The sequence below is a fragment of the Scylla paramamosain genome, chromosome 18, assembly GCF_035594125.1.
Source record: "Scylla paramamosain isolate STU-SP2022 chromosome 18, ASM3559412v1, whole genome shotgun sequence".
Lineage (NCBI taxonomy): Eukaryota > Metazoa > Arthropoda > Malacostraca > Decapoda > Portunidae > Scylla > Scylla paramamosain.
In genome coordinates this window covers 22,307,907-22,319,649 of record NC_087168.1, presented here as the reverse complement: position 1 = coordinate 22,319,649, position 11,743 = coordinate 22,307,907, and the positions used below count along the sequence as shown (strand labels likewise).

At 46.3% G+C, this 11,743-nt stretch overlaps 1 protein-coding gene across 1 annotated transcript in view; it reads right to left on the bottom strand.

Moving 5' to 3' along the window:
- The window catches only part of LOC135109300 (chondroadherin-like), a 55,640-nt gene extending 45,619 nt beyond the window's left edge, over nucleotides 1–10,021 (bottom strand). The window contains exon 1 of the mRNA XM_064020607.1: nucleotides 9,165–10,021. The gene's annotated coding sequence lies outside the window, so the exon portion shown is untranslated. The remainder of the gene's footprint in view (nucleotides 1–9,164) is intronic.
- Between the last annotated feature and the right edge of the window lie 1,722 nt (nucleotides 10,022–11,743).

Here is an 11,743-nt window from a genome sequence, read left to right as displayed (position 1 = left end):
CCACCACCACCACTACTACCGCCATCGAGTCACGGAGAATCAACTTTGCACTCTGAGCCGTTCGTGGAATTGTAGATTTATCGACGCGTTTTTTTTTGCTCCCAGGTCATCTTCACGCCTGAGGGACGAGGCGGCTCTGTGACATCTCTGTTTCCTCTGACACGTGAGCCGAGCCAAAGATTACAATTCTCATGCAAATATTCCGTGTCCTTCTTGCGAATCATCTTGGTATTTATCTTTTCTTAACTTGGAGGTGGGAAGCGATATGCGTGGGGTAATTTCAGAGTGTCGTGCAAACAGTGAACTCAGACTGAAGCACGTGACTGGCCTGCTGGCGTCGTTAGGTTTATCAAATTTCTAGATCTATTATGAAAAACCCTAAATTTACTACGCAAAACCCTTGATATGCTCACACAACACCAAAAAATTTATCATACAGATCCCCTAGATAAATTTAAAACCCTATATTTATTAAACCCCACGATTTACTAAACAAACTCCCTAATTTATCAAACCCCCTAGATTTAATACACAAACCCCTAGAATTATCAACCACTCCCTTGCCACACTGCTCCGTTTTGTGTTCTTCCTTAATCATACATCCTCTGATCTGTTGGCAAGCTCCTTATGGTAGTTACATGAGTGATCAGTGGCTGGAAGCTGCCGGTGTAGTAGTTGTAATTGCCTACCTGATTACCTTATGTAGGTCAGCTGGCCTTCTGCAGTCTCATTATTGTTACATGTTCTATCTGCCTGTCTGCCTATCTGATGGTCTGCCTACCCAATTATCTACCTACTTGCCTGCCTCCCTCCCTGCCTGCCTGCCTGCCTGCCTGCCTGCCTGCACCTCCTCACGCATCCTACACACGCCATTCACGGTCTCCCAGCTCTCATGAAATAGGTAGTTTTATAATATTCCAATAATGATGCGCAAGGAGTGTACCGTAAATTAGGATACCTGGGGGAGAGATGGTGCTGGTTGTGGTAGTGGTGGTGGTGGTGGTAGTGGTGGTGGTGTTGGTGGTGGTGGTGGTGGTGATGCAGGGGGGTCGCTTCCTGCACCACCAGCGGCCCCTCCTGAAGGCGTTCCTGCTGCACCTTACTTATGGGTGAACTAACTTTGGTGAAATCAATAACCTACGAGTCTTTCTGCGGAAAAATACTGATACTGAACAGCCTCGTATGTTGTGACCGCCCTCCGCCTTCATGAGAGGGAATTACCAGAGGAGTGCATTTCTTTTTTCTTATTTTTTTCTTTTTTTTATTTTAGTGTGAATATCGTAAGTTTACACGCTCCACTTATGACGCACCGTTGCCTTACGCAGCTTTACTTTGTTACTCAAGCATGCACTGAAACTTACTCATGTACTCATAACCCTTTACCTAACACACTCACAACCCTTTACCTCACTCACGCACACAACCCTTTACCTCATTCACGCATGCAACCCTTTATTTCACTCACAACCCTTTACCTCACTCACGCACACAATCCTTTACCTCACTCACGCACACAATCCTTTACCTCACTCACGCACACAACCCTTTACCTCCCTCACACACGCAGCCCTTCACCAAATTCACACAACTCACGCACTCATAACCCTTTACCTCACTCACGCACACAACCCTTTACCAGACTCACGCAATCATAACCCTTTACCTAACACTCTCACAACCCTTTACCTAACTCACTCACACAACCCTTTACCTCACTCACGCACTTACAACCCTTCACCTAACTCACCAAAACACTCCCTTTAGCAAAATTATGCATGCAACCCTTTACCAGACTCACGCAGGTAACTCCCCCAAGAGGCCATGAACATCAGAACCTACAACTAATTAGCAATATTGAATCACCTCCGCCAGCGTCTCAAAAAATTCGGCAGTTCCGTATTCCTCCCTCACAAATATTGGCAGGTGTTTCAGAGGGACGGGAGAGGAAGAGGAGGAAGGCAAAAGAAAAGGGAGAGGGAGGGCGAGGGAGGGTATAGTAGGATATCGGGCTATCAGTTCAATATGCCAAAAAGCAGAAGGTATTATATTCCACTCGGTCTGAAAGGAAAGATCTTGGTGCCAATCGCAGAGTGACGAACCGTGCACTGTCAATACCTGATGATACAGGAAGGGAGGGAAGCGAGGAGAGGCGAGGTGAGGTGAGGCGAGGCGAGGCGGGCACCTGGGGAGGATGTGAAGCAAGGAGGGAGGGAAGGCAGGAAGGAAGGTAAGAGGGGAGGAAGGAAGGGATTGGAGATGAAGGGAGATAAGATGAAGTTTGAGGAAAGTGATGAGGAGGGAGAGAGAGAAAGAGAGAGACAGAGAAACAGAGAGTCTGCGAGAAACAGAGATACGGAAGGATTTAAATAGAAAGAGTGAAAAAAAAGAGAAGAAAAGAAAAAAAAGAAGGGGAAAACAAGAAAAATGCACACAAAATAAACCTCAGAAAAATCAAATGCAGAAAAAGTGGGGAAGAGAAAGACAAACCAAGAGAAAATGTAAAGAAAAGCAATAAAGACTTCAAGAGGAGTTCCAGAACGAGGGTTTGGTCTGGGTCTTGGTCTGGGTCTGGGTCTTGGTCTTGGTCTTGGTCTGGGTCCGGGTCTGGGTCCTCCTCCTAGCGGCGCTCAGACTAACTTTAAGGAGTGGCCTAGAGTCATCAGGAGTAAGGAGTGAGAGAGTGAGGATTGAAGGGCCACCACCACCACCACCACCACCACCACCACTACCACGACCACCACCAACATTACCTGTCCTGGCCTTTCCCTCCTTCCCTCTCTTTCTTCTCTCCGTCCTTCCCTCTCTCCTTTCCTCTCTCTCCTCCAATACTACAACCACTGCCACTACCTGTCTTGGCCTTTCCCTCCTTTCCTCTCTCTCTCTCTCCCTCCCTTCTCTCCCTTCATATTTTGTATTTTAATATCTTAACATACAGTTCTGGCATTTAAGAGAATATTGAGACAGCACCGAGACAGACGGAGAAAAGCACAGTAAATGTAGCGTAAAGGGATGGTTCTGGGCAGGCAGGAAAAGAAAGAGCCGTTTTTTGTAGTATTTAGTAGAATATCATAACAGGTGGAAGCTAGATATATTGTTCTCGAAGCAGAAATAGAAAGAAGCAATGTGGGTAATGTGATTCCGCCAGCTAAGAACACTCTGAGATGGGGCAAAAAAGGAAGTAATGTCGTCGCAGCGCAGGATGTAATAACAGCTAAAAGAAAATACACTTATTGAAGCAGAAAGAAAAAGAGAAAATACTGCTACAAATAAGAACAAGTCGAGAAGGGACAAGAAGGAAGTGTAATATTGTCGCAACGTATAATAACACTTGGGAGACAAACAAGAAAATACAGTTATTGAAGCTGGAGAAAAGAATACTGGTGTTGTAGCATAGAAAACCTCACGTGGAGATAAGTAAGGTGCATCTAACCTTCTATAAGTCTTCTATATCTGTAATATGGACCCAGCTGCTTCCCTCATCTCACTCTCTCAACCGGTAGCATACAAATTACAATCTGGAGGTGAACAAGGTGCATCTAACGCTCTTTAAGTCTTCTGTGTTCTATAATAGTGATTCAGATGTCTTCCTCCCCTCTTAATCTCTCAACCAGGCCTCACTCATGCTCTCCTCCTGTCACGATTACTCTCACTCTCTCAGACAATAGCTAAATACACCACCCAGGCCTCACTCATGCTCTCCCCCTGTCACGATCAGCACACACACAGAAAGACACAGGCGTCCTCACAAAGCAGCTCTTCCCATACAAACAGCGGGGCACTCAAGGCTAAAAGAGCCACGTTAAAACACAATGGACTGGAATTCTGCCACGACCGATATATTGAATTTTAGTCTGACAGGCGGCGTGGTTGTGAGGGTGGCAGTTATTGAGTTAATCGCCACCCCTGCTCGTGTGTCCAGCCCCGCCCGGCCACGTCTCCCCTTGCCCTGCCTTCCCTGCCTCGCCCGATCCCCACTCCGCCTTACCCCCGCCCTGCTGCAGGTTCTCCTCCCCGACTGGTTCTTGCTCGAAGGTTTTCTCTCTGATCAAAAGGGGAAAGAATGCAGTTTTCATCTGCAGCAAAAGGAACGTGCTGCATGGTAGCGAGTTCTGGTTAAAAGAACGGGTTGCATAACAGAATGTGATTCATGACAAAACGCACAGGATAAGTGAACGTGCTGCATAACAGGACTTGCTGCACAATACAACGTACTGCATACAAGAACACGCTGCATAACAGTGTGTGCTGCATAACAGAACATGCACTATAAGAGAATGTGTTGCATACGAGTATAAGAACGTGCAGCATAAGAGAACGTGCTGCATAACAAACAGAACGCGCTGCATAACTACAAACAAACGCATCACATCACTCCAGCAAACAGAATCCAACTTTTCCTCACTTCAAAAACTAAAAACTTCAAGACACGAATACTTCCTCAAATATTTCAAGTCTTAAAGAGGGAGCGAGCAGCGGCAGCAGTAGGAACGGAAGCAGCAGCAGCAACAGCAGCAGCAGCAGTAGCAGCAACAGCAGCAGCCGGCACACAGACGCAGCTAAGTAACTATACATGGCAGGGGGGGGAACCGTCGAGGGGCTCTCTGGGGACTGCAGCACGCATTTAGAGGCACAAACACGCTAGCATTACCCGGGCGAAGGAGGACCAGCGCGGGGTGTGTCCTGTTCTACCGCAAGTTACCGCATAAAGGCTCGTGTTCTGAAACTCTTTGTTCTCTCATGACTATTTTCAAAGGCCACAGAGATTAATTGCTGGGTTCTCATGCGTGTTATTTCTCCGTTGGTGCAGAGTCCTTAAACTGCCACTAGAAACATTAGAAAGCATTGGAGCAGGTGGCAGAGGGAACACAGGGTAAGGATTAGGTACTTTCTTCCTGTCTAGTTTCGTTGTAGCTTCATGTCCCTCTGAAAACGTTATTGCTAAACTAATCATGAATAAAATACTCATTCTTCACGCCGTCTTCCCTTCACCGCCTGCTTCCAGTTTGTCACAATGTCCTCTCATCGAAAAACATCTTTAAAAACGCCAATACCTTCCATTACACACAGTACGTTACCATTAGTCGAGGTATGAGGCTGAAACACTTGAGAACACGGACTAAAGAAAAAATAAACTCAGCGAAAAAGAAAAAACTATCTGTGGTACAAGAGAAAACATGAATTATAATTGCTTCATTCTTCCATACGAGATGAAACAGCAGTATTTTCAAAAGCCACAGAGATGAATAATCTAATATTCATGTCTTATTTTTTTTTTTCGTTGGTGCAGGATCATGAAACTATCACTAGAAACATTAGGGGACCCTGGAAGACTCATCATCACCTTCCAGTACAGTCCGTTAAAATTAGTCGAGATAGGACAGGACTATTTTCAAAGGCCGCAGAGACGAATAATCAGTACTCAAGTCGGTTACTTTTTTGTTGGTGTAAGATCCTTAAACTATCACTAGAAACATTATAAACTCATCCCTTTTAAACCCACTAATTCCCTTCATTGCAGCTCGTCGAGATTAAACACAGGAATATTTGAGAGTACGAACCAGAGAAAGGGAAAAAAAGGAAAAAAAAAAGAAAACAACTCGCCGAAAAAGAGGAAAGTTATTCGTGGTACAAAATAGAAGAAAAAAATAGCCGTGGTACAAGAAAAAACTGGGAATATAAATCCTTTGTTCTCCCAGGCAAGGTTAAAAGAGGACTATCTTCAAAGCCCACAGAGATGAATACTCGAGTACTCTTGTGCGTTACTTTACCCTCCTTTGGTGCGAAATCCTTAAACAGTCACCAGAAATATTCAAAAAGCATCCCTGAGAGTCCACCACAACGAGCCAAGCTGAGAGTAAAACATCAGAGAATACGAACCGAAGAAAAAGAGAAGAGCGACTCAGCGAAAGAAAAGAAAACAGACGTAACACAATAAAAAATAAATAAATAAAAGATATAAATCCTTTGTTCTCTCAGGCAAGGTAAAACAAAGGTGCGGTTCAAGGTGATATATTAGTAATGTAACGCCTCGCCGCCACAAGAAACTTCTCCATTAGCGGCTAATGTATTATCCTCCATTCTGCGGCTCTCCTCATTCCGACTTACGAACGGCTCAGCAAGGAATGAACTCAACTAGGACTCAACTACGCTACCTCACCGCGGCTCGTGAATATGAAGGTACTTACTTCTCTCCTCTATTTAGCGAGTACCAAATCTCTTTCGTGCCTCAGTCCGTCTCTGTCAGTGTCTGTCTGTCTGTCTGTCTGTCCGTTTGGTTACATATCTATTAGTCTAGGCTGTCTTTCTGCTCTCTGCTCTCTCTCTCTCCCTCTCTCTCTCTCTCTCTCTCTGAGCAGGACTGGTGGAGACAAGCAAAGGATGCGTGAACTGATAAAGGGAGGAAGAGAGCAAAGGGAGACGAGAAAAAGGAGAAGGAAGAGGAGAAAGGAAGAAATGAGAAGGGAGAGGGAGAAGGAAGACTAGAGAAGAGAGAGAAGGAAGAAGGGATAAGAAAGAAAGGAGAAGGTAGATGAAAGACGGACGGGAAAAGAAATGAGAAAAGAAACAAGAGAAAAGGAAGAGATTGATGAGGAGAAGAGTGGAGGGAGAAGAGAGACAGTAGAGAGAGAAGGCTGAAGAGAGACGAGATAAGGAAGAAGAAGGAGAGAGACGAGAGAAGGGAGAAAAGAGAAGGTTGAAGGGAGAAAAGAGAAATTTGAAGGAAGACAAGATAAGGAAGAAGGAAGAGAGAGACGAGAGAAGAGAGAAAAGAGAAGGTTGAAGGGAGAAAAGAGAGAAATTTGATAAGGAAGAAGGAAGAGAGAGAGAGACGAGAAAAGGGAGAAAAGGAAAGGTTGAATGGAGAAGAGAGACGGTATAAAAAGAAGAGAGAAAGAGAGAGAGAAGGTTGAACGGGGACAAGATAAGACAGTGCCTGGCGGTGTGCGGTGGGCGGTGGGCAGCGGCCTTGCAAGCGTCACGATAAGCGGTCTATGAAGGGAGGGACGGCGGCTCGGCACGGAAAGGGATGCGTGACGGTTTGTAGCACGGCAGGTCGATGGGCGCGTCACGAGATGAGGGGGAAGCTTCTGACGGGGAATGAGTATGCGGGGAACCTCAGTGGAGCATCGTCAGGAGAGATTTTAGTGTTAGGTTAGAGGTTCATTGTTATTGTATATTGTTAGTCCCAGTTGTGTGTGTGCGGGTGGATGGGTAGGTGGGTGGGTGGGTGGGTGTTTGGGGAGTGGGTAGGTGGGTGGGGTGTTTCAAGGGGGGAGGAGATTGCGAAGTATTTGTCTATCTATTTGTCTTTTTATTCGTCTATTTGTCTCTTCTTTTTTTTTATTTGTATGTCTGTTTATCTAAATGTCTACCTGTCTGTTCATGTCTATCTATCTGTCTATCTATCTATCTATCTATCTACATCAGCAATAACTAAAAAAAAAAAGGGGGCTGTACAAACAAAACAACAACAACAAGAACATTATCATCACCACCATCACCAACAACAAACCCACCAAACACACAACCAAACAAACAAAAAACAACAACAACAACAACAACAACACAAGCACCTGCAAAACCCAGCCAAACAGCCAAACAAACAGGTACCCTCATCCTAAACACTTACTGCAATGAAGCTTAACAAGAAAACACGCTTGTGAATATGAAACTTCTGGGAGTGGAGGCAGTAAAGGTTGTGTGCGTATGTGACAAGCAAGAGACCACGCCCTGTGTTGAGTGAAAGGTATTGCGTTGTATGTATGAGTAAAACGAACGCCTCTATTCCCGTATCTTTCATAGCAGAAGCGAAGAGATTAAATCATTTTTGGCAAGAATGCATAGATAGATAAACAGACAGGCAGATTAATTAAGGAAAAGGTACATACTCATCTCTCTCTCATAACAAAAGCGAAGAGACAAGACTGTTCTGGCAAGGCTGGGTCACGGAAACAGGGCAAGAAACAGCTGATGCCCACGTGTAGTTTAAGCAAAGGTAGCGATCAGTGGTGGTAACTAAGCGCTTGAGATTCTGATAGATTCCCTCTTGTATCTATCAGTACATATCTCTTACTTCTTTCTTCCCTCTCTTAATTTCTTCATATCCCCGTTTCTTCATCCCTTTCTTTCTTTTTTCTTATATCTCTCTTGCCTCCATCACCACACACCATCTTTCTTTTAATTCCTCATCTACTTTCAGCTTCTTCTCTTCCTCTCGTCCCTTCCATCCTTCTTTCCCTCCCCTTCCTTCCCTCTCTTCCTCTTTCCCTCATTTCTCTCTTGTCCCTTCCGACTTTACTTCCTTCCCCTTCGTTCTCCTCATCTTCCTCTTCCCCTCATCTTTCTCTCGTGTCTTTCCGCCCTTCCTTCCTTCCCTTTCCTTCCCTCTCTCCCTCCCTCGCTGATCCACAAACATGCAGTCGGAGATAAACGAGGAATAACAAGGAAATTTCGCGGGAGAAGTTCTCATCAAAAAACTGCCGTGGTGTGCGATTAAAACTGTAACGTAATGCAATAAATCAGATGAGAATGATTACAGTAATTACAATATCAAGAATAATGACAGCATTATTAGTATCATTATTGCTGTCATCATCCTCATTATTGCTGCTGATGTTATTGTTGTTATTACTACTACAATCATCATTATCAACAGCATTACCAGCATCACGACAACTATTTTTATAACAGCAATTAAAACAACAGCAGCACCACCACCACCACTGGCAGCAATAACAGCTGCAGCAGCAGAACAGCATCAACAGCACCAACAACACAACCAGCATATGCCAGTCTCAGCACGGTAGCACCACCTCAGAACAAAATTCTAGTGATGAGTGATCGGTGAGGACAACGGCGTGGCCACCACCAGCACCGCCACCAGCGTGAGGGCGTGGGCCAGGCGAGGCTCGCCGGCACGCCGCAGGGATAAAAGAGCCTTTCCTGGCTGAGCGTGAGGTCTACGAAGGTCAGGAGATTAAGCACCACTGGATCTAAGTAACGAACTTTTCTTTTAAGAAAACTAAGATAAAAGACGAGGACATCACATGTTAATTCCCCACATTTCCTGCTTCCCAACGACGTGGTGAAGTGTTCTCTCAGGCATCGTGTGTACTGAGAGCAGAGTGCGTGCAACAAACGAGACGCAAAGGTGCTACACTTACTGTCAGCGCACGGCCGTAATCACATCCCACCAACTGGCTCCAAGTTTCCTTAAACATTGACAAAAATCCAGAGTACGGGTCAGCTTGCGCGTGTCCTTCACGCCATCACTGTGCAGCCCGGCAGGCCCGACACAAGCCAGGGGCGGAGCGGCACGGCGCGGCCCCAGGACTTGGCTCACTGGAGGACTTCAGGCGACTGACGCAGCGCGGGGCTACAGGTGTGCACTCGATGGCGGACCGTGGCCAACTGGGGCCGTCTGGCTGCCGATACACCCTGTGCTGCTCTGCAGCTTGGCACGGCGGAATAAAATGCGTTATTTACTGCCTGTATTGCATTCCACCAGTACAGATGGCGCTACATGGACGTGGCTCTGACCAGCACCCATGTTGTCTACAAGTGAAGGTCCTGCCTGCCTTGTCTCGACGCGACAAAGTTAGGAAGGACATTTTTATACTGATCAATGATAATAAACCCTCTTTACGTCCAAAACTTTTACTGAGGCCAATTCAGCGATACCTCACGAGCACGTCGCCGCGACGAGGCTGCGGGGCGGCTGACATGTGTCCCGCATTTCTTGCATGGTGAGGCTGCGAGGCCGTTCCTGCCGCTCCTGCCAAACTGTTCCCTGCCCAGAGTCACACCACCACCACCATCGCCGCCCTGCCCGCGCCCCGCCCACTCAAGGCACACACTCTGGGCCTCCTCTCGCGCTGATTACATGACCAAGTGGAAGAAGTGTTTATTCACCATCAGCACCTTGCAGCCAACACTCCCGGCTGCCCACTGACTACCGCCGCCCGCCTCGTCCTCCACAGCAAACACTCTCTCTTCCTCACTGCTCCTCATAAACCATCCCACTATTTACCTCATTACACTTATCGTCTATCTCTCCCTCTCCCTCTTTTTTTATAGTTTCTCGAGTTTCCCTGCGCTCTCTCTCTCTCTCTCTCTCTCTCTCTCTCTCTCTCTCTCTCTCTCTCTCTCTCTCTCTCTCTCTCTCTCTCTCTCTCTCTCTCTCTCTCTCTCTCTCTCTCTCTCTCTCTCTCTCTCTCTCTCTCTCTCTCTCTCTCTCTCTCTCTCTCTCTCTCTCTCTCTCTCTCTCTCTCTCTCTCTCTCTTTATAGCTGCATTGTACGCTTACTGCCGTGTGTGTGTGTGTGTGTGTGTGTGTGTGTGTGTGTGTGTGTGTGTGTGGACTCAGGCTTGGTAATAATAAGTGTATGAAGGCAATTTGTTAAAGAAAATGAGCACGAGAAAGAAATTCAGAGCTTGTTGAGATGAGACAGGGAAAGGAGGAGGAGGAGGAGGAGGAGGAGGAGGAGGAGGAGGAGGAAGGAGAAGAGGTGGTCGGCATTCACGTATTACTTGTGCCGGAGATTGTTTCATTAGCAGCCACTCAGAAGCTGATGGGCTCTCTCTCTCTCTCTCTCTCTCTCTCTCTCTCTCTCTCTCTCTCTCTCTCTCTCTCTCTCTCTCTCTCTCTCTCTCTCTCTCTCTCTCTCTCTCTCTCTCTCTCTCTCTCTTGCTTCCTTCATTCTTTCCCTCTACACACATTCGCTTCCTCACACTTACTCTCCTTTCTTCCTTCCTTCCTTCCTTCCTTCCTGCCTTCCTCCCTTCCTTCCTCCACTAACCACCTCTTCTCTTACATCCTCCTACATTTTTCTTAACCTTCACACCCTTGTTTTCCTCTCCTTCCCTACACACATTCTCTTCCTCCAAGTCACCTTCCTTCCTTCCTTTTATCTTCCCCTACCTTCCCCCTTAACCTTTTCCTCCTCTACACACATTTTCTTCCTTCCTTCCTTTCCACACTGCCTCTCCTCCTCCTCGTCCTCCTCCTCCTACTACTACTACTACATCTTCCCTCTCAGCCCTAACACTCCCCGTCGCAAGGCCTCGCCACTGCCAGCACTACGCTCGGCTGGAACAATGGCTGGGCCTCGGGCAAGCGGCCACCACACGCATTAGGGAAATTGCTTGCCATTCATGTCGAGAAGGTGTTCCTGCCGCTTGCCCCGTCCCTGGCCCGACCCGCCCCGCACCGCCCCGCTCCGGCCCGCGCAACTGCAACCTCTCTCAAGCACAGGATTCCAGCTTCGTCTGGCTCGTGTCTATACAACTGCGTACTTTTGGTCTTTGTTCCTTAAGAGTGGCAGAGACAGAGAGAGGGATGGACAGGGAAAGAGGGAGAGGGAGAGAGGGAGGGAGATAATCTGCAAATGTGCTTTTCCTGTGTTCTTTTTAATGATGTAATGTCACGCTGACCATAATTTAAAGTGCATTATGTTATGTATGGTTAACCTTCGTGTGTTGGAGTGGAGTGTGGTTAACAGTTGTTGTTGTTGTTTTTGTTGTTGTTGTTGTTGTTGTTCTTGTTGTTGTTGTTGTTGTATGTATGTATGTATTTTGATGTCTCTATTTTTTTTTCTTTCATTATGCATCTTCCAGCATTGTAATTTGTAAGCTGTAGTCATTAAACATCCTTTCTACGTATGAAAAGATTAGCAAATGATTTAAGAATTGGAGAAAAAAGACTGATTACCGTTTACAAAAAAAAAAAAAGATTAAATAGACGG